The sequence below is a fragment of the Danio rerio genome, chromosome 18 (genome assembly GCF_052040795.2).
Source record: "Danio rerio strain M-AB ecotype USA chromosome 18, GRCz13ab, whole genome shotgun sequence".
Taxonomy (NCBI): domain Eukaryota; kingdom Metazoa; phylum Chordata; class Actinopteri; order Cypriniformes; family Danionidae; genus Danio; species Danio rerio.
In genome coordinates this window covers 15,859,535-15,885,827 of record NC_141038.1, presented here as the reverse complement: position 1 = coordinate 15,885,827, position 26,293 = coordinate 15,859,535, and the positions used below count along the sequence as shown (strand labels likewise).

Sequence of the window (26,293 nt, the reverse complement as noted above, 5' to 3'; positions counted from 1 at the left end):
AACAAGAGCATCAAAGTAGAAACTCCCAACTCACCCCTCGGCACGACTCCGGTCCTCACTTTCTTCAGCAGAAACATTTTCTCTCCATAATGCTCTATAACCGGATAAACGAACTCACTTCAGAATTTACTTATCGGGTTTTGTCAGTATGCTGAAGTCAGAGGCGGGAAAATGATCCCAGCGCGAACATTCTGCGCTGACACATCATCGCTGTCCCGCGCGCTCCGTCACTATCACCGCATAGATCCTGAGTGTGTGTCTCTGTGTGTGCGTATGTGAGAGTGAGCAAACGCTGGTCGGTCGCGCGCCTCAGAGACACTGTAAGTTTAAAACAAAGTCTAAATCATGGTAGGGACGAATGCAAAGCATGGCCACGTACTGTTCGCACTGCTACAACAGACCTTATTTAAACATTGGATTATTTTATCACCGGCTCCTGTTTTAAACCAGTTTGAGATGTGCACGTCATTGTGCGTCAACGCGACTGAGACATGATGAATTATTGCACTCGCAAAGGATACTTGAGTTTCCAGTTGAACCCTTTTCGTTGTGACAATGGAGTTTTCCATCTGGAAAAGGACTTTGTGCCAAAATAGTCTGCATTTGTTATATCTAAAGTTGCCTCATGCGGTTGAGTTAAACGTAATAAAGCCCCATTCATAAATCTCCCAGGTAAGCGCATGTAGAATCCGTGTTTGCTGTGCACACAGTAGAAATCATTATGTCTATTTATGCGTTGCACGCAGAGTAAACACCTCGGGACAGCCCAATTAGTTTGATTCAGTATTTGCATACACGCTGTTCACCTGGCAGCACTATTATGGCGTCCAAAGCTTACAAACAGACGCAAACAAAGTGTGCATACTGTACTCATTAGGTCGCACATACCTAGGGAAATGCTAAAATAACTAGCAGTTTGCGCAAGTCCTGGTGGCATTTGAATGGAAAGTGAGACAGCTGGCATTGTGCACTCACACTCTCCATCACTGGATGCCAGGGGTCTAAACACATAAAACCCTCGAATGACTGCTGAAATATGCACCGCCACCCTTCCTGACTGCCTCATTTTCTTTGTACCTTCACAAATATACACATTCATTATTGTTTGCCCACACCATACCGACTTTCAATAGATTTAGTGTTCATTTGCGCATTTAAAAAACAGTGGAATAAAATTTTTACTCTAAAGTTTTTATATATTGTTTAATTGAAACTATTTAGGGCGAAGCAGTGGTGCAGTAGGTAGTGCTGTCGCCTCACAGCAAGAAGGTCGCTGGTTCGAGCCTCGGCTCAGTTGGCGTTTCTGTGTGGAGTTTGCATGTTCTTCCTGCGTTCGCGTGGGTTTCCTCCGGGTGCTCCAGTTTCCCCCACAGTCCAAAGACATGCGGTACAGGTGAATTGGGTAGGCTACATTGTCCGTAGTGTATGAATGTGTGTATGGATGTTTCCCAGAGATGGGTTGCGGCTGGAAGGGTATCCGCTGCGTAAAAACTTGCTGGATAAGTTGGCGGTTCATTCCACTGTGGCGACCCCGGATTAATAAAGGGACTAAGCCGACAAGAAAATGAAATGAATGAAACCATTTAAAATTGCATGCACCCTTGATTACTCATTTAGAATAGATAAGACTATTATGACTACTAAAAATAGTTATTAATAGTATAAATGAATGTATATTGAGTATGAATATATTTAAAACATTTAACATGTGACTCAGTGTCAATTCCCAGCAAGAATTTTTTTTGTTTTTTAAAGATGTCTGATAGATTTCTAATAGGTCTTTAAACATAGTCGTCTTGGCTTAAACAAGGCTAAATTTGAGTTGTCAGTGAAAATCTAATAGATGTCTATAGGCCAAAACTAGACTATTCAGCAAATAAACCGGAAGGACTACACATATAAAGTCTGTTTAATCTGTCTACTTGACGACTAGTCTAGTTTCGGGCTATTCTTACTGTAGATTTTCACTGACACCCCGAGCCTTGTTTTAGCCAAGCTGTTTACGTTTAGACGTATAGGCATCTTTAAAACACAAAATTGTTTGCTGGGATTTGTCACAAATCCTGGCCACATCAGATAGTAAAGTGTCCATCATATGCAGTACAGTATGTCACCTAAACACTTTTTCACTGGGTTTCAATTTTTAAGGGCTCATCCCTATGCCCTAATTCCTTCGAAGGGTTTACCCTCTGGAGTGCAAGCTTCGAAGGGATTAGGGAATAGGAATGAGACCTTTCGAACTAAATGCAGTGTGCGATACCAAACTATTTCCCTGTGTAAAGAATTAATGGGGACTGAATCATTTGTATCCTTTAAAATTCCGAAGGGTCCTTCAAAGTGTCTAGTTTTTAGCACCTCCAGACTTCATTATAGCTGCCATGATTGTTTTCATTCCGAAGTTCCCTTCAGAGGGTGATATATCCTGCTTGAAATGCACTGAACACCTACACTTTTACAAACACTGTGAATATATGGCAGATTATTAATTGTTAATTTATTTATTTGCCTAGCAAATCAAAAGAATATATTATTTGCTTATGTACAAAACATGATGTCATTCAATTATAATAATGGTAATATTTTTTTATTAAGCTATAATGTTTAAGATAATGCTGACTGAGATGTTCTATACTGATACATTGAAGAGAGGGGATTAATCCAAACTATTGTCTTAACTAGATCCAAAGTTTAAAGGACATTCTGTAATATATAGTTGAAGTCAGAAATGTGTTGAATTAATCTCTCTGTTTAACAGAAATTGGGGAAAAATAATTTAGGGGGCTAATAATTTTGACTTTAACAAGAAAGAGAGTGTAATTTTGAGTACACCTATCTGTTTTCTCACGTCTGTCATTTTTCATGTGCGTTTATTTTGTTATTGAGAGAAAAGGTCAGAATATATTCATCTAAAAACATCTAAACGTCACAGAGCAGTCTGGGTGATGTCAGGATGTTTATTTGCAATATATAGCAAAGTATTTCTGATTTATTTTTACTAAGCGGTGTGGGAATTTTACATTGATGATCGGGGGGTCAACTTTTCTCAGTAGTTGTTTAGTAATGCTTCAGCGAATCAAATTTATGAATGTATTTAAATTACATCTAATTTATTAATAAAATGTATATGTTTTCAGTGTTTTGAGGGATATTTAGTGACTATTTTAGAGGTTACTGTATGTTAAACTACAAATTGTGTCTAATTTTTCTTTTTCTTTAGGCTACATGCAGATATAAACACCTATTTTAACAAGAAACATGTTTTGAAAATACTTTAGATGGCTATCGAAGCTGTAAAACTGCCAGTTTAATTTTTTATGGCATTGATTGGTGCATTATGCATTCACAATGGTATGAACCGTTATAGGGGGTTATATATATATTTATATTCATTCATTCATTTTCATTTTGGCTTAGTCCCTTTATTAATCTAGGGGGCGACACAGCGGAATGGACCGCCTATTTAAATTATACATTTTTAATTATTAATATTTAATATATAAATCTGAGATCAGAGAGCCCCCCCCCCTCTCCTTCAGGGGGGATCAAGCGTTAATTAAGGGGGGGTCAATTCCCCTCAAACCCCCCTGTAATTTGTACCCTGCTACTAAGCGAAGCACAGAAAATAAGCCTTGAGTATATCCTGCCATTGACTCTAGTATGTTAGTTGTGAAAAAATGCAAACAGCAATACACTTCCACTGCAGTTCACCAAATGACCACTAGTGTCACTGACAATAACAAGGCTTTCTGATTTCCACATATTGTTTCTTTAAAGTGATGTGTGCTCAACTAATGCTTAGAGAAGCAGTTATTTTCATCACCGATGTTATTGATTTTATTGATTAGCTGTTTCAACCCTTCTCTGACGTCTGATTTCAGGGTCATTACTTGATCTCACAAGTCTAATGAGCAGGTTATATCACACCTAATTGGATCGCCCTTGAAAAATATCCCAGATTGCCTCCTCTTTGCGATTTCTACAGATCAAGGACAGAAGTGATGACTCTAACATTTAGGAGAGAAAGCGACTGTTTGAGAGCGGGGGGAAAAGCACGGGAATCAGTCGAAGGATTAAAGTGTAATCCCCAGCGACAGAGAGATGGGGTCAGGCTGATGAGAGAATCGGGTTTGGGGATGGGACGGGGAGCAGCTCTGGCAGCTGATGGGCAGCTGTGTGTCCCACTGACACCCGTTTGATCCAGCCTGTGCTCTGATCAACGTGATTGCTCCTCAAGCAGATGTGTGAATAACTAGATTACTGCCAACCGGTGGCCTGCCAGAGTGCTGCGAGACTTTCTCAATCCCAATAATAGGTGTTTGATTAATTCCCTCCCCTGCCAATTGACTCACTACAATCAAAGACGTGACTTTTTCACAGGGCGAAAAGCATCATGACTTGATAAAACAGCACAGACTGGTTTGCACATTACCATAATCTGTTTTGTCTACCGGATGGCAATCCTAGTCCTGGATGATTTACATAACATTCAAATTTGTAATCAAATCCCGAAGGCAGCCAAGGGAAGCAGGTTTTCCTGGGGAGGAAGCAGATGTCAGTCATTTGGAATTTGGGCTAGTAGTAAAACCTGTATAACTGGAGTTTTTGGAAAAAGGAGATAAGCAGGCTCAGGCCTTCCATGGTGTTCCATATTAAACATTAATGCTGACGGATGGGATGCATGGACCTATCCCTTTATACAGACATCAAACCTCCCTTTGAGCTTAAATTGGAATTTGAGAACAGCCAGGAACGTACAGTAGAACTCACTCGCATTCACACCACCTCTCTCTCTCTCTCTCTCTGTGTGTCTGTCTAGTGTGCATGTGTGTGAGCTGCAGACCGGATATCCCCATATTGGAGGGCCAAAAATAACATGGTCTTCATCATCTGCACAGGGTGAAGCACATCTGAGCCATTCCTGTACGAAAAGTGCCGCATCAGCATTTTGAACACTCCTCACGTTCTGTTGAATAAAGCCATCCGCTTATCAATCAACTCCTGCGTGCAACTCAAAGTAGTGTGCACTTCTTGTCAACAACGGCAAGTGATGAATGTGACAAGGGTGCATGACATTGGTGTAGCTGCAGTCAGAAGTGAAACTAACAAGGGAGCGTCCGTCTCACCGTGAGGGACTTTCTGTGGTCTCTGCTGTGCGTGCAGTGTTTTATTTCCACATTAATTGAGTCTATTTACATCAGCAGCCCTTACCGTGCTTCCGGTTACCTGTAATGACACACCTGGATAAGAACTTGAGCACTCAACCCGATCATCTCACTTCTCTGATCTCAGATCAGCTTACAGGGCACCACGGCTCCATTTCTTGGCTCATCATGAATCAAATCTGAACATTGGAAAACTTTGTTATTTTGACATGATGACACAAAATCTTAAGCAATACACAATACACTTCATTGAAAATGTATTCTACACATACACTACCTGACAAAAGTCTTGTCGCATATCCAAGTTTTAGGAACAACAAATAATAACTTGACTTCTAGTTGATCATTTGGTATCAGAAGTGGCTTATATGAAAGACAAAGGCCTCTGGATTACACTTATTTTACCAAAATAAAATATGATCATGTCTTGATTTTTAATTATTTAATTAGGACAGTTAGGTCTTACTTTGCTTATACAAAAGTCTTGTCACTTAGCAGAAATAATGTACAGTATATAGAATATAAAGTCATGATCGTAGTGTAGACATCACTTTTTGGAAATGACACTATATACTGTATAACTATACTGTCAACCCTACAAAACTGCATAACCAATTGTAAACAATTTGACTAATGTAATGCTGCTTTGGTATAATAATTATTATGAAAAGCAATATATAAACAAACTTGAATCGACTTGAATTGATTTTTTTCATGTAAAGATTGTTAATGTCTCATGATTTCTTCTGTCAAATTGAATTTAATTTTATACCAAAAATGTAAACCTAAATTTAAACAAAAATTAAATCGATCTTGGTCACAGTCAGTGTACTGGTGATATATATTTGTACCCTTAATCACAAGGCTGTTCACACTGACACAATTGTAGACTTTATATTCAGTATAGTATATCTCAATAGTTTGTATTTTATGAATTATTACATTATTAATGTCCAAGATGTCCTGAATATGAAAACTGGAGTGAACCCAGTTTTTTTTATTTTTTTTATTAATTTTCTTTTATATTAGGATTTACAGTTGTCTATTTTAATGAGAAGTTCTCTAGAGTAACCAATGAGTACAATGAGTTTTAGGTTGAGGATGAACTGAAAAAAACTGAGGAACAGGCTTATGACTAATCACACACATTTATCAGTTAATAGTGCCATAGAATACAAATATGGATATACCTAAGCATAGCTGAATAAGAAGAGTACAGTTCATGGAAACGACATTCCCTGAACCTCAAACACTATTGTTTCCTTGTTCTTATGTAAATCCTGTGTGCAAAAAACAGGCCAATTGGAACAAAACACAGACTCAGACAATCAACGTGAGTCTACGTTTGATTGGCCACTATAGCTGCATTTCCACTGTCGGGCCAGAGCGAGCCAGCATTTTTATAGGGCCTATCGCCCGGAAAGTTGAGCAGTGAGGCCGAAATCATGTTGCGCTTCCACTGTCTGGCCAATCACTCGCAGCGCGGCATGTAAACCCTGCCCCCCAGAACGCCCAATGAATCAAACATCACACAACCCGCCCAGTTCAGTGGAATCGAGCTGCGGTCACATTAAAGTTTGAGCATGCGATATTCTGTAGTGCAGCGCTGCGAAAAGGGGCGGGATCAAGCTTATTAGACATTTAAAAAAGCGAGCGATTACTGCATGTTTTAAATTTCTGTCCAGGGATGTCATGTTTTGATCCTCGACTGGTCTCACGCAGTCAAGTGATGCGATTTCGCAGGTCAGAGTTCACCAGCTTATGTAGACTGATTCTTCCCAAAGCATAATTATGATTTGAAACAATAAATATCCTTCTGATAAAGCTTTACATTTAAAATATTTTTACTTTTTTATTACACCACGTCATATAAAACCTAAACATTTGTATGATGATTCCTAGTGAGAATATGACAATGATAACTTTATTACTTATTTGTACGTTTATCTAACGTGTATTATACTTACTATGTACACTGAAAAAAAATTATTTCTGCAAAATTGTTGCAAGCATAGTATTGAATTTAAACAAACTAATTAAATTAAGTAATTTTCAACTTCATTTGTTTGTTTAAATTCAACCCAAATAAATTGTTTACAACCACTTAATATAGTAAATCCAAAAAATCATCTTTGAATAATTTTTTAGTGTATGTGAGACTTTTATTTTGAAAATAAGACAAGTTTAAAGGGAGATTAAGCAGTTTTAAGAAGCAAGAAACCGTACATGAACACACAGTGTTTTATCTGTCCACAGTTTGAAGAATACAAAATGCAGTGAATATTGATTATAAATCAGTATAAGACATAATGTCTGTTTTGAATAAAATATCTTGTTATTTTTTATGTTTAAATAGTGAAATTTGTAGCATATGTTTGTAATAAAAACACTCATAAACTGCTTAATATAAGTCATTAATGCATGCTTATGCATCTTGTCATATCACTCAGCTCTTTCTGTGACTTTTCTGGTATGAAAGGAAGTCTATAAACTGTGTAATCTGTTTATATGGAGGTTGATAATCATACCTGCCTGTGTTCTTTAAAACCACAAAATACCAAGGTAATTACTTCTCTGTCATCCCATTTTTTCAAGTATAATTGTAATTAAGCCTATATATCATAGTATAACTGTAATTAAGCCTATATACCAACAACCTAACTCAGGAGCAAACTAGGTTACTTTTGTGGCTTAAAGAGAGCCCAATCATTCCTTCTAGCTAAAATAAACCTCTCTTCCACTTCAGTTAAAAACATATTCAACAAGGAATCGATTCAATTTGTTAAAATATTTTTTAATAACTAAAGTATTATTATTTTGCTGTGTGTATTAGGGCATAAGGCAAGAACATGAGCAGCCTGAACATCAGATCAGAGCTCATAAATATTCCCAACCCTTCCAAATAAGGTCAAAACATGCCATATAACATGAAGGCTAATTTCTAGGTGTGGAAATAAACCTGTAAAACTATTTCTGGTGAATGTTTGCACTTACCTAAACCACATACAATCTATTTAGACATGAGAGAATAATTTAACAGTTTGCACAAATGCATTCTATGGCACAAAAAAAGAGAAGATATGTCATGTTGAATTTGAAGACAGCACAGAAACAATCAGAGGCTCTCAACATTCCCCAAACACCCCAATGTGTCAACATACTTCCAAAGAATAATGAATAGACCAAGACATGGCATTGGGGCAGTCATGGAGATAACAGCTTCCGGCAAAATACGCAGTAGCCTCATATTTCTCTGTTGCAACTCGCTCACCAGCGGCTACATCATTGCTTGTGGACTGATGGACCACGCAATCCCGAGACACATAAGTCATCCATATCTGGCCATCTCCCCAAAGCACAAGACCAGGCATCCGAATTAAATCACCAAACCAGCAAAAGAATCATTAACTCATTAGCATGAATCTTTCAAATGAAGTTGCACATCTACACAGATCGCAACAAAACCCCCAATAGACCAAGGAATAAGTCAGACTATCCACTGCACACCTCTCCATGCCCAGAGGCAAGTAAAAGGGGGAAAAATGGAGTTTTCAATAATTAAAGCCCAGCAGGAATGATATATTTTAATTTTAAGGGGAGAACTCATTCTGATAAGCAAACACGTGCTGGGTTGTTACATTGCATCCAATTAATCATCGCACTGCAACAGAATTCAATATTCTTGTCAGGAAGTGTTTGCTAGCTAGCAGAGTTAATAGAGCTCTTTCTCATTCCTCTCTCAATACACTGCTTACAGGGGGAATGCTGACAGTATTTTAGCACAGTGCACCATCAAATATGCTGAACAAAACAAGAAGTTGTAGAAATTTGATTAAAACTAAACATTTTTTGGTAATACTGCAGTAGGTAATACTTTACCTGAATATGAATTTATGCTATTTACAAATTTAACATGCCCTTCCTAATTGATTTTTGTCTTTCATTAAACAAAGGAGGGAAATGGGGTGTTCAGTTATATTTTTGATCTACTGTGATGAAGATGATCAAAAATGCTTTCATTAAATGGAAAAGAGGAGCATAAATATTTAAGCTTCTTATGAATATGGACATTTGCCGTGAATATTTTATAGCTTATACATCTGTCTCAAACAGATAACCAAATAAACTATTAAAACTGCTTCTGCAAACTGAAATACTACAAATATTAGAGGACAATGTTAAATAATAATGAGGTTTTTAATTCCAAGTACTAAATTACTGAACAAAATAAGAAAAAAAGAAAAAAAAAGATTTTATATATATATATATATATATATATATATATATATATATATATATATATATATATATATATATATATATATATATATATATACATACATACATGCATAAGACGAAACACTTAACAGAATTAATAAAATTGAAAATAAAAATGTATAAATTCAAAATAGAATGTATACATTTTTAATAAAATATAAGAGTTACCAATAATAGTATTATAATACAACCTAAATTTGTTCCTTTTTACAATTAAAACTACAGCTAGGGTGCCAGAAAAAAAAAGTAAAAAAACGAGCCGTTAAATTAGAGGAGTTTACCGTAGAATAACAGCTGTTAAATTACAGAAATTTACCATAGAATTACGGCCATGAAATTACAGGAATTTACCATAGAATAACAGTCATTAAATTACAGGACTTTACCGTAAAATAACAGCTAATATTTAAATTTCTGGTAAATTTCTGTAATTTAATGGCCGTTATTCTACAGAAATGTTTTTGTAATTTAATGGCCGTTATACCCCAGCTGTATATTCAGTAAAAAAAAAAAAAAAAAAAAAAAAAAATATATATATATATATATATATATATATATATATATATATATATATATATATATATATATATATATATATATATATATATATATATATATTTTTTTTTTTTTTTTTTTAAGTACAAAATTACAGACATTTTTTTAAATAAGTCATTAAATACAATGAGTTTAAGTTATTATATTTACTAATTGTAATAAAATAATTATTAAAAACATTAGTTATTATCAAAACTAAAATATACAAATGAATGTTAACTCAAATTATGAATAAATAACAGTACATAAATAATATTTAAGAATATTTTCATTTGTCTTTTTCTAAGTGTATAGTAAATTTTAGAACACAATATATTGCATAGATTCTTCATTACTCCTTTCACTGTACTTAATAATAATAACAACAAAAATCTTTGTTGTGATAAAGCAACAAAGCACACACACTCACAAGCGGTTTGCCTTTCCTTTTCCATCAGTATAAACCATCCATGTTAAATGCCACTGCCAAACCCCAAGGAGAAAAACTCAGGACAAACAGAACAAGGTTAATGAATGACCTGCAACAGGACAAATGTCAAAGAACCTCTGAACCTTATTTAAAAAACATGTCTGAGTCACGTGATCATCTTCAGTGATCGAAAGCCTGACAAAATCATAAAGACACTAGCTGGATTAAATTTAGTTACTTTAAATTACACACATATAAATCCAATTCTCTGAACCTCATGCTCTGCTGAGAATTACATATATTTTAAAGTTTGTCCACACAGAAACGTAATCAAAATAAAGTTGATATATTATTGAAGCTGATATTGAAAGGAGCATTAAAAAAACATAGAAAATCAATTTTTCATGAATGACCGCTGGAGAATGTTATTAAGTTACAAAAATCCATGAAGTATTAATGTGATTTTTTAATGTTTAGTATATTTCGAGCTATTAAAATGGCCTTGCGGATTCATAAACAAAAAGCGGAACATGATGATTGATATGATATGAATGGAATAAAAAAGTAGCCAAGCCGTAAATGAAAATGAGCATCGGAGCGATAAAAGTGTAAAAGTGTTTTTTTAAATAAATTGATATGTATATTAAATCTTTCCCAGAGATGGGTTGCGGTTGGAAGGGTATCCGCTGCATAAAAATGTGCTGGACAAGTTGGCGGTTCATTCCGTTGTGGCGAACCCAGATTAATTAGCCAGAAAAAAATTAATGAATGAATGTATATTACATTTTGTCCTGTTTTTTATTTTATTTTTATTATTATAACCTTTATTTTACCAGAAAAAAGCACACTGACCTTAAACATCAGTTTTACAAGATTCAGCAGTATACAGGTCAACAAACAAGATCAACAAACAAAGTTTAACAAACAAAAACAAATAACAGGTAACATGATTCATCCGTAAAAAAACACAAATACAATGAGAAATAAAAACTACTTAGAATATCTACAGGACATTGTTTCAAACTCCAAATCATTTTAAATGTTTTTAAAAGCATGTACACTGTATAAAAATCCTGGTTGCCTTACATTTTTAAGCTGTATCAAATCACATTTTTTAATCCATTGAACTTACAAATAACGTTTGCTGTTTGTTCAGCTAACTTATTTAAAATGAGCTGAAACATCTCAATTCTTGAGTGTTTTGGGGACAACTTAATTGCTTTATGTTCAATTCACTTAAACTTGTAAACAAGAAATGAGTTAACTTAATTTCTTCATGTTGTCCCAACAAAAACTGATTTTTTTGCCGTGTGTATTATGTTAAACTGATTTAACACAGCTTGCATAATAAAATTAGGTTAGAACATCATTGACAGTTAATAATTTACAATGAACAAAAACATATGCTGGCAGGAGTAATTGATCATATAATGTTTTACAGTGTAGTGAAACCAACTCATTAAACTGCAACTTTGTTTGAAGGTTATTCCACATAAAAGGTGCAGCGGATGTACAGTAAAAGTATTTTTTCTCCAATTCCAGTACGCACCACTGGTACAGACAATAAATAAACTTCCTGAGACTGAAGGTTAGGGGCAGGTTTTGAATGTAAGTTTAGAGATATGAGGGGAATAGAATAGTTTTATTAGTGAAGTTTATTTATAAACTAATTTCAAGAGGATCACATGCTTATGATTTCTTGCAGCTAGTCCAGCATTTTCCAATTAATGATTTACCAATCAGACGATTCCTTAGCCACTATAAATACTCTAAGTTCCATTTAACAGCTGTCTTGGTTTTGAAGAAACCCCTCTTACACTCCTATTCCACCTCCTTTCCTAAATGGTTGGCACGGTGGCCCAGTGGTTAGCACTGTTGCCTCACAGCAAGAACTTCACTGGTTAGTCCTTACCAAGCCAGCCGACGTTTCTGTGCAGAGTTTACAGGTTCTCCCTGTGGTCACGTGGGTTGACCCTGGGTTCCTCGGTTTCCTCCCTCCGTCCAAAAACATGCAACTTAAGTTAAATGTCAAATCCAAATCAGCACATGCACCAAGTAGTTATCTCTTAGGAGCAATTACTATTTGTTCATTAGCTACTACAGCAGGGGAGGTCTCGAGATCTACCTGAGCTAAAACTCCCCTCTCGCCTTGCAAACAGGAGGGAGCCCCGGGCTCGAGGATCTTATGAGGTCAAAGCTCTCTCCCGAGACAACATTCCTAAAAAAGCTTTATAATCAATCATCAGCTAAGTGTAAACTCTAAAAACAAAGATATGCCAATGCCTGAGCCTAAGTGAACAATGCAGACCATCCTCCCCAAGTGTACATCGTACAATAATGAATGAGGGACTTATGATTTTTTTAAACCTCAGTGCACCATAGTATACACACTGTAAAAATGGCCGTGATTTCAACAGTAAAAAAACTGTAAAAATGCTGCAGTAAAAATCCGTAACCTGGTCAACAGTATGTTTCCTTAATATATACGGCGAATATCTGTAAATTGACTTTCCCATAATTCCCTGCATGGCACGTTAATTTTTATGCTTTTTGTTGACATTAATATGGATTTTACATTCATGACTTTAATTTTATGTGTTACACCATACTGGTGTTTAGTAGCTGTGTGAATGACACTGAGCACCTTTTATAGACTGATAGACTTCTCTGCTTGTGAGAAAAGTAGTTAGTGATGAGCATCGGTTCATTATTTAACTTTTTCATCACCACCTGCATATGGCTGTGTTAACGTGTCTGTGTAACAAAAGATGTGTAGATGTTGGTAATTCAAAATACAGACTTATTACCTCTATAAATTAATGAAATAGGGTATTTAACTGTAAAAATGAGGAATTACTTTTACAGTTTGTACAGTATTTTTAACGGTGAAATACTGGCAACCACAGCTGCCTTTTTTTGCATAAATTTTACAGATTAATTTTTTTACAGTGCAGTGTCTAAAACATGCTAACTCTGAGAAGATGTATGCATATAAATAACATCACCAGTCCAATACAGACACAAATGTTGCAGCAACAAGTTTCTTTTTAGCATTTAGCCAAAGAAAGGCAAGATTTAATTGTAAAAAATTAATTCAAGAATTAATTCTAATTCTGTTTGAATTTATGAGCAAAAAGTAATGACAATTATATATATTTTACTGCACTTTACAGAAAATGTGCATCAATACTTTAATATTGTCAGACATATTTACAACTAATAATTTGATGATGTACTAAAAGGCTATTTAAAAGTTACAGTACAGCCCCCAATAACAAATATGTCAGCAAGACATTTGAAATCATGTAAAATATATTCACATTTAGCAATAAACATACAGCTTTATTTTAAAATTAATTCATCTCTTACACTGAATGACAATAAAACATATTTTCACAAATGTCTGGCATCTTTTTCCCACAAAAGTTGTTTGACATATTAAAATAGACACTTTAGCAAATTGATTTGACACGAACACCATAATGCGCTCACCAAACATACTCAGAATTGATTACTGAACGATTCTTTCAGCATATTCAGCGTAATTTTTGTCCAGCGTCAAAGAAATGTGGACAATTTTCTGATTAAAATGCTATGCACTACACTAGAGTGACTTAATAAACTCCTCTTAATATTGTGTGAGCGTAAAGGGATCTTTGGTAAACATTTCAAATCATCTCAGCCATAATTAGCTGATGTAATATAGCAGTGTTGTGAAACGTGTTTAGGATGACGATAAATGGTTATGCCTTGTATTTAAGGACTCTGAAGTGTAGCGGGCAGATTAATATGCTGAAACACACACACATACGCACACACACACACAAACACACACAGACGCACACACACACCTCTCTCTCTAGAGTACAGAACTCAGCACAAGCTCTGGCGTTCAGCTTAATCAAATGCAGGTCAGAATCGGCCAGGCTCACTCTTCTGCTTTCATCATCTGCTGTTCATGCTTTCTGTGCTTATAATCCCCCTCTGACCACCCCCCAACCACAAACACACACACATGTACAGCTTTATGGGGGACTTCTCATAGACGTAATGATTTTTATACTGTATTTACTTTTACCTATTTCTAAACCCAACAGGAAACAATCTGCATTTTTATAATGTATTTCAAAATGCTTCGTTTTGTGTGATTTTGTCACCTTAGAATGATAAGGTTCAATCTGATATTTTTGTCAAAATTGAGCTATTTACATATTCTGAATAAATGACAGTTAATTTCAATTATGGATTTTTTTTATTCAAGTTGTTTACATTTTAACCGTTTTTATTTAAAAAAAATGTTACACACATACTGTTTGCTATGGAAAGCAAAAACTTTAAAGTTTTCCATTTTGCTTTTGGGGACCAAAAAAAAAAAAAAGTCCCCACAAGGTCAACATTTTATATTACAGTCCCCTCAATGGGGCCTATATTAAGAATTAAAGCGCATGATCTAAAGCAGTGGACCACCAGCTTGCAGACTGGTCCATGGATCAATTGGTAACGGGCCACACAAGAATTGATTTATTATTTACGTTTTATTATCCGAGTCTGAACAATCTTTTATTTAAAAAAATCTGTTATTTTGAAAAATGACTGTATTCTCTCGCTTACATCTCGGTCACTTGAGTACCCACACTTGACCCACAAGTAGCAAAATGAGGAAGAAACAGACGTCTTTGAAAGTTTCTTTGTGAAGAAGAAAAGGCCCAGTGAAGGACCCATGAACTGCCAAGGAATGGATCCCATAACTATTTGTCAACAAATCAGGTGAATCCACCGTGTCTGTGCAAGAAGATCAACTGTTGGAGATCGCAAATGATGGCGGCCTTTTATGGCCATTTCCACTGAGTGTTACAGTATGGTGCCATACGGGTCTGTACAGGTCACCTTTGTCAGGCTTGCCTTTCCATTGTCAAAAGGGTCCCAATGGCCAAAGGGTATGTCAATCTTGACTGTGTTTTTAAAAATGGCAGTTCCTTTGTTTTCATTCTCCTGCTTCTCCACGAGCGAGTGACGCTTCACTGTAAACCAATAGCAATCAGTTGCACGTCTAGCTTTACCTTTTGGTGCCCTTTTGCCCTATGGATACCCAAAAAGTGGTATGGTACAGTTTTTTTTACACTTTTAGGTACCTTTTGACAGTGGAAATGGCTATAGACGAAACCAAACCGTACCATACCATACCACCCAGTGAAAACAGGCCATTAGGGGTCATCGCATATCATGTCTTTTCTAGAGTTCGCTCAAGTTCGTTATTTCTAACAGAGGTGATGCACTTGCGCCTTCCAGATACACATAGTTGAATGAATGCCAGGGGCGCACCGTGAGTCACATGACAAGAACTGACCGATCAGCTTCATCTTGTATGGAATATATACATTTCTGTAGACTAATAATCTCAGATAAACACAGAGCACCCAAACTCTGCAGTGTTTTTTAATTTTCTCCATAAACAAAACTTGCATCAGTGACAGCAATGTTTTGTCAGCTTGTCATCCTCTGAGAAAATGGTTTTACTACCAGTAAACCCGCCAGAGTTCTATTCCCATTTAATGCAATCGCACTAATGGTGGATTTGTAAATAACATGGTGGTCTTTGTAAGCAAAAAAAACTGAACACATCACTAGTGAGGAAACTAGCATGAGGTTAAAGATATACACGCAATGATTATCCAAACTCATCAAATCTCACGAGAAAACATAACTATTTTACCCAGCGGCAACATCCCGCTCTCCCTCGTGAAGCCAACACAGAAGTAACTGAAACTGACTTGCCTTTGGGGGCTGGCTCCAGAAATTCCAGATGTTCTCTGAATGCAATACTAAATTTTCCAATTTTACAGCATAAAAGCATGTTTACAGCCTGGTACAAGACTTGGTTTTGGGTTCATATAGTTAATAATACCCTTCATGACAACTGTGAGGGGTGAATTTCTTTTATAACTCATCTGTTTAGTCTATATGTAGTTATATCAAGTCTGCATAATTTAGGGTGTGCCCACTTGAGTGACAGCTAGGTCTCGCTGGTCGCCGTCATGTCGTTCCGGCTGATTAGCTGCTGAGCTCGACATATACATTGTATTTTTGCTTAGTTTAATGTGGCTTTACACAGTCAATTGCCTCTTGGAATTATTTTCTACAATTATCAGATAACATGGCATGCTGTGTGCACTTAATTGTGCTCACAAACTATTCAACTGATGAAATTACATACTTATATACCATCTCTGTAAATTTATTTGTTTTATTTATAATAATTTATCATTTTATTTAGTCCTGTAATGCATTCTGACAGATTGATGAGCTGTAGGCTATAGAACAGTCATCTGATACGTTGTCATACAGTGTTATGCCTGGATTTCATAAGTAGCCGTGTATTTACTGCATTTTTAATGAATCAAAAAAAAAAAAAAAAAGGTTTCCAAGTTATGTTTATAGTCTGGTCAGACTCAGTATTCTAACAGTGCTTTTCAATGTCAAAATGATTGAGAAGGTCTATTAAATTAAAGTGGGCTGAATTTGTGGTTCACAGAAGCAGAGTGCAAATTCCAATGAGCTTCAGTTTAACATTAAAAGTGAGCAAGATAAGATTAAAGTTGATTCAAGTACCAATAGGACTTTTTAATGACTTACAGTAATATTCTTTACACAGATTTCACCATTTTTAATTGAAAATGTCAATTTACTTATTTATATAGTTTTTAACTGAACACAATGAAACAAAAAATGTTTTTTTTTTTCGTCATACAAATATGCAAGATATTCAGTTTTTTTTTTTGTAAACTTTGAAAAGATTTGTTTTATGTTAAGATGGAAACCCTGATAATTACCAAAAACTATTAATAGATAATTGGTTCTTTGTATTTGATACCCAGGTAACAAAGAATTCTGGTCCAGATTTGGCATAAATCTGGCACAGCAGGCACACATCCGACACTGGCATACAGCATGTGGGCCAAACATGGCCCTTGTTTGGCAGAGGGGGCACCGTCTTTAAGGCGGCACACAATACTTGGGCCTAGAGCTGCACAATTAATTGTTAAAAGATCGCAATCTCGATTCGACCCCCTAGGCGATCGTAATCCAGCATTTCTACGATTCTGTCAATCATATTTTCAAGTTCAAGTTTTTCAAGAAAAAAATCGCGATTCTCGTTTTAGCCAGAATCGTGCAGCGCTACTTGGGCCAAATGTAAAATGTAGTATTTGGCCCAGATATTAATAATTGATATTTGATTTTTAACCGTGGCAGCACTAGGGTGACAGATCAGGGGCCTCATGTATCAACGCTGCGTACGCACAAAAACTTTGCGTACGCCTGGTTTCACGCTCAGAATCGCTCACGTTTGGATTTACTAACAATGAACTGAACGTGGGAATGTGCGCACCTTCACGGCAGCTTTCTGGCAGGCGTACGCACATTTTTTGTGCGTGTCTGTTTTATTTCCATTGGCGACTCCTAGAGGCAGTTGTGTTAAATTCTTCTCTACAAAGTGTCTGATCCTTGCAATGGCAGCTGTATGAGACGGGTTCATATAGTAGGTATGTAAGATTTCCATACCATACAGTTGACCAGCTAAACATTAAAGCACAATTTGCAGCGGTCGCCTGTTTTCCCAATGTAATCTGAGCTATCTACTGCACGCACATTGCTATAAAGACACTATCTGAAGATAAATTTGCATGCGTGAATCAGAAACATTTCCATTCAATAAATGTGCAAATAAAATATGATGCACAAACTTATTAATGATTCCTACTTGTCTTTCTCGTGATAAATAGTGGGCAAAATCTGATATGTAGCGGGAAAAAAAAGAAGAAAGAATTCATCAGACGCTGGATTCGAACCGAGTTTGTGCTCGAACGAGTCAGTATATGATCATATGCTTCTTATGAGGTGCGCCACTGAGACTGCTAAGGGTACTGCAACAGTTTACAGATATAAACCACACTATTTCTGTTTTAAATGCACTCAGTGCGATGTTCAGACCCAACTGTGTTAACCGTATCAGCTAAACTCTCCCACTCTATTTTTTTCTTTTGTTGTTAATTCCGGAGAACAAACTTGCAAATAACACCGCTTTTCTCCGTTCTACCTCCGTTCTACCTGCTTTTTCGTTGGGTTTTGCCATTAGCATAGTCATTAGCATATTCATACGGGGGAGGAGGCAGGGAGGGGTTTTGCGCTCGTGCATGTTGCGCTCAGTTTCACGTTCATTCGGATGTACAAAAGAATATGCGTGAGATTCGGCGTACGCAGTGTTTCATACATCTGAATTTTTTTCTGCGTACGCACATTTACAGCTTTGTGCGTACGCAATGTTTTAGTAAGATTTCCACGCAAGTCTTCGTACATGAGGCCCCAGACAATTACATCTCTGAATGGTGAACAAATAAAGAGCTAGCCCCTACAAATATCTACTGTAGGTATTTAAATTGATGAGAGATTAGCCTTTGATATGCACATTGACAAGTTACTGGAAAAGCTTAGGCCAAAATTAGGTTTCTTATACCGGTCAAAAATTGTTTTCCTTATAAGGCCTGTAAGAAATTAGTAGAGAGTACATTTCTGTCTATAATTAATTATGGTGATCATCTTTATATGCACGCAGCCGCTACTCTACTTAGAAAACTAGAATCTGTTTATCATGCAACAATACGCATCGTCACAGGCGCAGACTCACAGACGCATCCTTGTATTTTGTATGATTCCTTAGACTGATTATCTTTATATCAAAGGAGAAAATTACATCTGTGCTTATTTATTTTAAAGGCTCTCTTAGGTAAATTACCATCCTATCTATCTAATTTGTTAACATTTTACATAAATAACCAATACACTAGATTTGGTTCCTGTATTCGTCTAACAGTCCCAAGGGTATTGTCAGAACTTGGCAAATGGACTTTTTCCTTTTATGCTCCCAGGGAATGACCTGCAAAATCAACTTAATCTTTTAAACATCTTTAAACAGTTAAACATCTTTGGTGCAACATCTTAAAGGACACTTGTAATTGTTTTTTCTGATCTGATCTTTTTGTAATTTTGTGGTATTGTTTTTGTGATTTTTTAACACTTTACAGTATGTGCTGCCTGCCATCTTGACCAGGTCTCACTGGAAGAAGAGACAGTACTGTCTCAATGTGATCTCTTGGCTAAATAAAGGAAATGATATTAATAATAATAATGTTTGGTAAGTTTGGTCTATCTTGACCCACATTTACAATACATTTCAAATCGCTATGATTCATGAGTTTTTTAATTTCATTGCAGTTGTGACACACCAACATATCTAGCCCAGTTCAAGCTCAGTTCTGGGTTATTAACTTGGCTGAGACTTGGCCCAGATATGGTCCATGTTTCCCCATACATGGCCCAGTCATGTATCGTAATTCACTGCAGCATGTGGGCCAAGCAAAAGCTGATTGTGTGGGCCAAAGATATTTTGCTATGTGGGACAAGCATGTTTCCTTGACATTAAAATGTCAACACAATCAATCAACGTCTAAAAGGCAGATATTTTCTTTTGGAAGAAAGCAAGTAATGTTGCAACAAAATGAGCGTGTTAAATTGAACTTTTATCTGAACAATATTACCTGTCACATTCTCTAAAGTAGAAGCAGCAAGTATGAATATATATTACAGTCAGCAAATCTCCCAGGATGGATCATGTTGGAAATTTGCTTTACCTTCCAGCTAGTTAGGTTCATTAACTATTTCCAATATAAATTTAGTCAATCTTGCAAAAGTGGAAGTATAGCAATTCTATCTTTGCTTCTAAAAACTGAACAAAAGTCTCTTTTATATGTATATGTAAAGTCTACCGTCCCATTATTATGTACAACTGAATAAGAAAGAACTGCACTTTATAGGAATTATAATATGTATTTTATATGCTGAGGGCTAACAGTGCATATTTCATTGGTCTTTCAGAAAAAAAGTTACATCTGATCTCTAGATTCAGACAGAAAACCAGACAGAGAACTTCAAGAACTATTGAATTAAATCCCATCTGAGCATCTAAATGTACCTTTCCCATCAGCTGTGATGTTATCATCATTGTGTCTTTTTTCACTACTGTAATCACAGTAAAACACACTGTTCTTATTGTTGTGATTTGCTATTTGCTTTAGTTTTTATTGTATGGTTTGTTTAGTTTTAAACATACATAAAAAGAAAAAGTGAAAAAAGTAAAAAAGTGCAGATTTACTTATACAGTATGCACTGAACCTAATGAATGTGTAACCTCTTAAACGTTAATAATACTATGAATAATTAGTCAGTTGATGTCAATTGAAATTATTATTTCAAACAAAGTGAATCATTAACTGAAGATTCATTTTAACCAGATCATTTAAATTAGTGAACTGTTAACTGAAGACTCACTCTGACTAGATAATTTGAATCAAGGAGTCATTAATTGGAGACTTGTTCTGACTTGATCATTAGAATCAGTGAGCTGTTAACTAAAGACTCATTCTGACTGGATTATTTGAAACAGTGAGCTGTTTACTGAAGATTCACTTCGACTGGATAATTTAAAACAGTGAGCTGTAAACTGAGGACTCACTCTGACTAGATTATTTGAATCAATAAATCACTAACTGGGGACTCGTTCTGAGTGGATCATTTGAATCAGTGAGTTTCTAATTGAAGATTCACTCTGACTGGATCATTCGAAACCGTGAGCTGTTTACTGAAGATTCACTGCAACCGGATCATATGAAACAGCGAGCTGTTAACTGAAGACTCACTCTGACTCACTTGAGTCAGTAAGCTTTCAAATGAAGACTCACTCTGACTAGATATTTTGAATCAGCTGTTAACTGAAGATTCACTTCCGCTGGATCATTTGAATCATTGAGTCATTAACTTAAAAATTCACTCTAACTGGATCATTTTTATCAGTGAGTGAGCTGTTAACAGAAGACTCAATCTGATCGGATCATTTGAATCAGTGAGCTGTTAACTGAAGACTCGCTCTAAACAGATCAATTAAATAAGTGAGCTGTTAACTGAAGACTCACTCTATCTAAATCACTTGAATCAGTGAGCTGTTAACTTAAGATTTACTCTGACTGGATCATTTAAATCAGCGAGCTGTTTACTGAAGACTTACTCTGACTGGATCATTTGATTCAGTGAGCTGTTAATTTAAGACTCGCTCTGAATAAATCAGTTAAATCAGTGAACTGTTAACTTAAGATTCACTCTAACTAGATCATTTGAATCAGTGAGCTGTTAACTAAAGATTCACTCTGACTGGATTCCTTGAATCAGTAAGCTGTTAACTAAAGATTCACTCTGACTGGATTCCTTGAATCAGTAAGCTGTTAACTAAAGATTCACTCTGACAATCATTAGAATCAGTGAGTCATTAACTGAAGATTCACTGTGACTAAGACATTTTATTTAGTGGGTCATTAACTGGAGGCTCGTTCTGATTGGTTCATCTGAATCAGTAAGTTGCTCATTGGAGACTCGGACTACTGAATGAGTCAGTTGTTCAATTGAGAACATATACAATCAGATCGGTCAATTCCAAGAGGTAATCCTTTCACAAAATGTAGTGGAGCAACAAAATTGCTGCAGAAGCTTCACCAAATGCAAATATTCTGATAAGGCACAAACTCACAAACTTATTTTCCTGTATATAAAGTGTTCTGGTATAGTGGAGTACGAAGTAAACTCTGCAAATGGAAAATAACTTGAATCCACAGCTCTGAGTCTCAAAGGACAGAACTGGAGAGCTTTTCCTAATCCGTTGCTGATATGGTTACAGTGCATTCACCTCCACTCCCAACATAATTACCACTATCAAATGTAAAGCCGCTCTACTTTGAGGTCACATCAGGGAGACTAAAACCGAGTGGACAGAAATGAGTGCTAGTGCAGATTCGCCTACAGATTCTGAAGAGTGTAAACAAAGTCACATATGGTTGTACTGATCCCACATAATGGCCAGCTGTTGTTATAAAGTGGTATATAAAAATCTTGGTGGTGTGAAGAGAAAAATGAAGGGAAAATTAGAAAGCGAGAGAGAGTTGGGGGCTTTTAATGAGATCTCTCAATTCAAAAGCTAATTTTCGTCTTTTCTTCCTTCTGGACTCATATTAATCCCTTCATTGGTATTCTGAAAACAAACAAACATAGCCAACAAATATAAATAAACAAGGTCTATGAAAGCAGGTCTTTTAGTATTGTAGGAACAAAAAATCTCCTATAACTGCACAAATGTGGGGCAACACAGTGGCTCTGTGGTTAGCACTGTTGCCTCACAGCAAGAAGGTCGCTGGTTTGAGTCAAGGCTGGGTCAGTTGGCATGTCTGTGTAAAGTTTGCATGTTCTCTCCGTGTTGGCATGGGTTTCCTTTGCATGCTCCAGGTTTCACCCACAGTCCAAAGACATGCGCTATAGGTAAATTGAATAAACTAAATTATGTATTTGTATTTGTGTGAATGAGTGTGTATGGGTGTTTCCCAGCACTGGGTTGCAACAGGAAGTGCATGCGCTTTGTAAAACGTATGCTGGATAAGATGGCGGCTCATTTTGCTGTGACGACCCCTGATGGATAAAGAGAACAAGCCAAAGGAAAATAAATGAATGGATGGATGGATGGATGGATGGATGGATAGATGGATGTTTTTTTTTGTATATAACTTTTGGCCTGATAGTTAATGTGCTGAAAAGATATATTCTATTGTACGAATAAATTAAAATAACTGTAATGTTTTAAATAAAATCAACAATTCTTGATCACTGAAAAATAGATGTTGAATTAAATATAAAATCTAAGAAAAACAAGATAAGATAACATTCAATTTTAAAATGAAACAAACAAACCAACTTACATGGTATCAGTGTCTTCCCTAAGCAAAAAATAAATAAATCGAGTTTATTCAAACTAAAAATTAAATAATCTTTTTAGAAAAAGAAAAATAATCTAGTTTTTCTTACCCAGTTAGTGAAGCTCAATCCCAATTCTACCCCTTAGCACTTTTCCTAACCCCAAATAGTCATGCTGTGTGAAAACATCTGTGACGCTACTTTGAAAATCATGCCGTTTAAACTCGACATTAGCCCTCAGGGGTATCCCGAGTCTTTTTAACATGGAGGCGTAGGGCTAAGGGGAAGGGGTAGATACTCATTCAAACTGAAAATTTTCAGGAGCATATGTGTTAATAAACTCATAACTGCGTTCATGTTTTACCGTCATGCTTTAAAAAAAAGAAAAAACTTTAAAAAGCTCACTAAATTTTGCTATCCATATAATAACTCTTGTATAGTGTTTTGACAACATAATTTCACATCTGTCTCTCAATGACACTGGAATACCCTGTCAGAAAAGTCTAGTGGCTGGAAATGACCTTTTTAAAGTGTCTGTTATAATATTAATGATGTTTTCATGTGTTTAGATGAGTATGGTCACTGTGTAAATGCACAGTTACAAGCTTATTGCCACACTATATCGTTATGAAAACAGGATATCATTGCTTTCGTTGATTTCCTAAAGATAAATACCAAAAAATAACACAACTGGAATAACTACAGCAATTCCCATCGTCAATCTCATATGAAGCAAGAGCTTGTGATGACATATGATGACGTGTGCAGGTGCTGTAGTGCTGTCTTATTTCTTAGGGGTAAAATTTCAGGCACTTCCCCATCACACTCTGTTTCAAGGGCTATAAGGAGAAGGGGGTAATAAATACAATTGGGCCTTAATATTTGTCCCTGCTTTAAGAATAGACCCAGTTAAGTTAAAACAAGACTTAATTGGTTGCATCATTTTGTTTCTCATTTAAATGCATCTCTTAAATGCTTTGACGTTTGTACTTGAAAACAATATCCAAGAAACTCCACGGCCTATTTTTTCCCCTTTAAATAATAGCATAATTCCAGCCTAAATCAATACTTTGTTATTAATCATTTGATAAGTGGCCATGGAATAATCCACATACATAATGCGCACTCAGACAATCATTAGCACAAAATAAAACCCCTAGGGAAAACAAACGCCCCAGTCAGAGTTTATTCTCTGATAATGGCCGTCTGACTGAACATTATACCTTACCTACAATCTCGCATCAGCATTCTGCATGTTCCAAATGCAATACAATGCACTTAGGAGTATTTAGAATACACATTTGCTTGTTGAAACCAGTAAGTGACCACCTGTTGAACTCGGCAAGCATGGATACTTACAGAAGTTTTAAAATAAAGTCCAAACACTTTTCCCACATCCCACTTTTAGTGAAAATGATAATAAAAAAGGACACTGAAAGGTCACAACTTTACAGGCTTCATGCTGGTGGTCCCATCAATCTCCCCTAAGGTGTGGGTTAGCCTGAGTGTCACCATAGGTCAGCCTGTGATAAATCACCAGGTTTGTTTAATGCGCTTTCAGTGTTCTCGCTGCACTGTGAAGAGGGTCAGGGACAGGTGAGAAGAAGTGGAAAAGAGAGTCGCCCGTCCCATGATCAATTTTAGGAGAGAGCTCATGGTTTTTTATGATCATCTCAGCTCATTTATAAAAAGAAGTGCGCTATTGCTAAATCCCACTGCTATGTCTGTCATTACAAATTGCTACAGTAAATAACTCTGTAACTTCCTGACAGAGGATATTTAACAAGCCAATGGAATTTTGTCGCTGTGGTAGTCGAAATCAAAATGAAGATACATACTATATTATACTGTAAATAGTTTGTTAATTTTTAAATAAATAATATTTACATGCAAAATTAGTTAAGATTTCTTAACTATAACAGGATATAGAAGTAAAAATCTTGTTTTCGATCAAAATTGTAGTTAAATATATTTAGATCTTCATTTTGTCAGAATATGAGCACACTTTTTTTGCCACTAAATGAATTGTATCTTGAAAAATGAACGTGACTATTTGTGACCCTGAACCACAAAACCACTCATTTTTGGAAATTAAGATTTATACATCATCTGAATGCTCAATAAGTATGTTTTCAATGATGTATGGTTTTGTTAAGATATAACTATTTGAACATCTGGAATCCGAGAGTTCGTTTTGATCCATATCATGTATTTTTGGCTATTTTCAAAAATACTGTATACCCATGTAAATTAAGTTTTGTGGTCCAGAGTCACATTTGTGTAAAATCAGCAGTAATGTAAAGTAACAAATTACAAATACTCAAATGACTGTAATTGAGTAGTGTTTCTCAGGAATTGTGATTTACTAAGTAGTTTTAAAAATGTGAACTTTTACTTTCCCTTGAGTACATTTTTAGAGCATTTTTAGAGCTGTATGAGCTTGATGCTTTTACTCCACCACTTTTCCTCAACCTGCGGTAACTACTTTGTTTTTTCTTGTCTATGAAGATTAGAAAAATCAGTCTTGTCATTCCTGTCCAATCAAATCGCACTTGGAAGGTAAATCTCATCATAATGAACTACCTCAAGACATGGGCGATTTATAATTGTGGCATTTGTAACTGTTTGGAAGCATTAACAGTGTTCAAGAAGATGTGCAAAATTGTCACACGCAAAAACCCAGAGACTGTTTAGATCAGGGGTTTCAAACTCAAATTGGTTTCAGGGTTGGGATTAAGAGAGGAGGATGGATTTGAGACCCCTGGTTTAGATGCATGTCATTGATGAGAAGATGACGGATGTTTACTGTTTGATGACCGAAATTACCTTAAACACCTAGCAGACACAAGACATCAACACGACATCAGATTGATGTTGTACCATAACGTTAAGGGAACACTGCATTTTGTTTGAAAATATAAATCGGTTTGATGTCAGAACCCAACTTCAGGTTGACGTCAATGCCAACATCCAACCTAAAATCAACTAAATATCAACGTCTAATGATGTTACAGCTTGATGTTGTGTGGATGTTACCAATATTGGA

The 26,293-nt window shown here is 35.9% G+C and overlaps 2 protein-coding genes and 2 long non-coding RNA genes across 8 annotated transcripts in view; 2 read left to right on the top strand and 2 right to left on the bottom strand.

Annotated features, from left to right (window-relative positions):
- The window catches only part of kcng4a (potassium voltage-gated channel, subfamily G, member 4a), a 63,233-nt gene extending 52,776 nt beyond the window's left edge, over positions 1-10,457 (bottom strand). The window contains exons 1-4 of one of the 4 annotated variants that reach the window (XM_087292193.1): positions 10,405-10,449; positions 5,209-5,341; positions 4,841-4,963; positions 4,430-4,534 (exon numbers count right to left, since the gene is read on the bottom strand). The gene's annotated coding sequence lies outside the window, so the exon portion shown is untranslated. Of the gene's footprint in view, positions 1-34; positions 119-4,429; positions 4,535-4,840; positions 4,964-5,208; positions 5,342-10,404 lie in introns of those variants that run through there. The other 3 variants (XM_087292192.1, XM_087292191.1, NM_001110029.1) reach the window with 3 other exon arrangements.
- si:dkey-246g23.2 overlaps positions 1-26,293 on the bottom strand; it is a 186,051-nt gene that overhangs the window by 45,163 nt on the left and 114,595 nt on the right. The gene's annotated exons all lie outside the window — the stretch shown is intronic.
- LOC147832777 (uncharacterized) lies at positions 179-9,383 on the top strand. Its single transcript, XR_015514807.1, has 3 exons — positions 179-672; positions 3,879-6,726; positions 7,341-9,383. It is a non-coding gene; the product is annotated as an uncharacterized LOC147832777 (long non-coding RNA).
- Positions 14,594-23,622, top strand: LOC147832776 (uncharacterized). The gene is made up of 4 exons (XR_015514811.1): positions 14,594-17,676; positions 18,770-20,901; positions 20,949-21,542; positions 21,636-23,622. It is a non-coding gene; the product is annotated as an uncharacterized LOC147832776 (long non-coding RNA).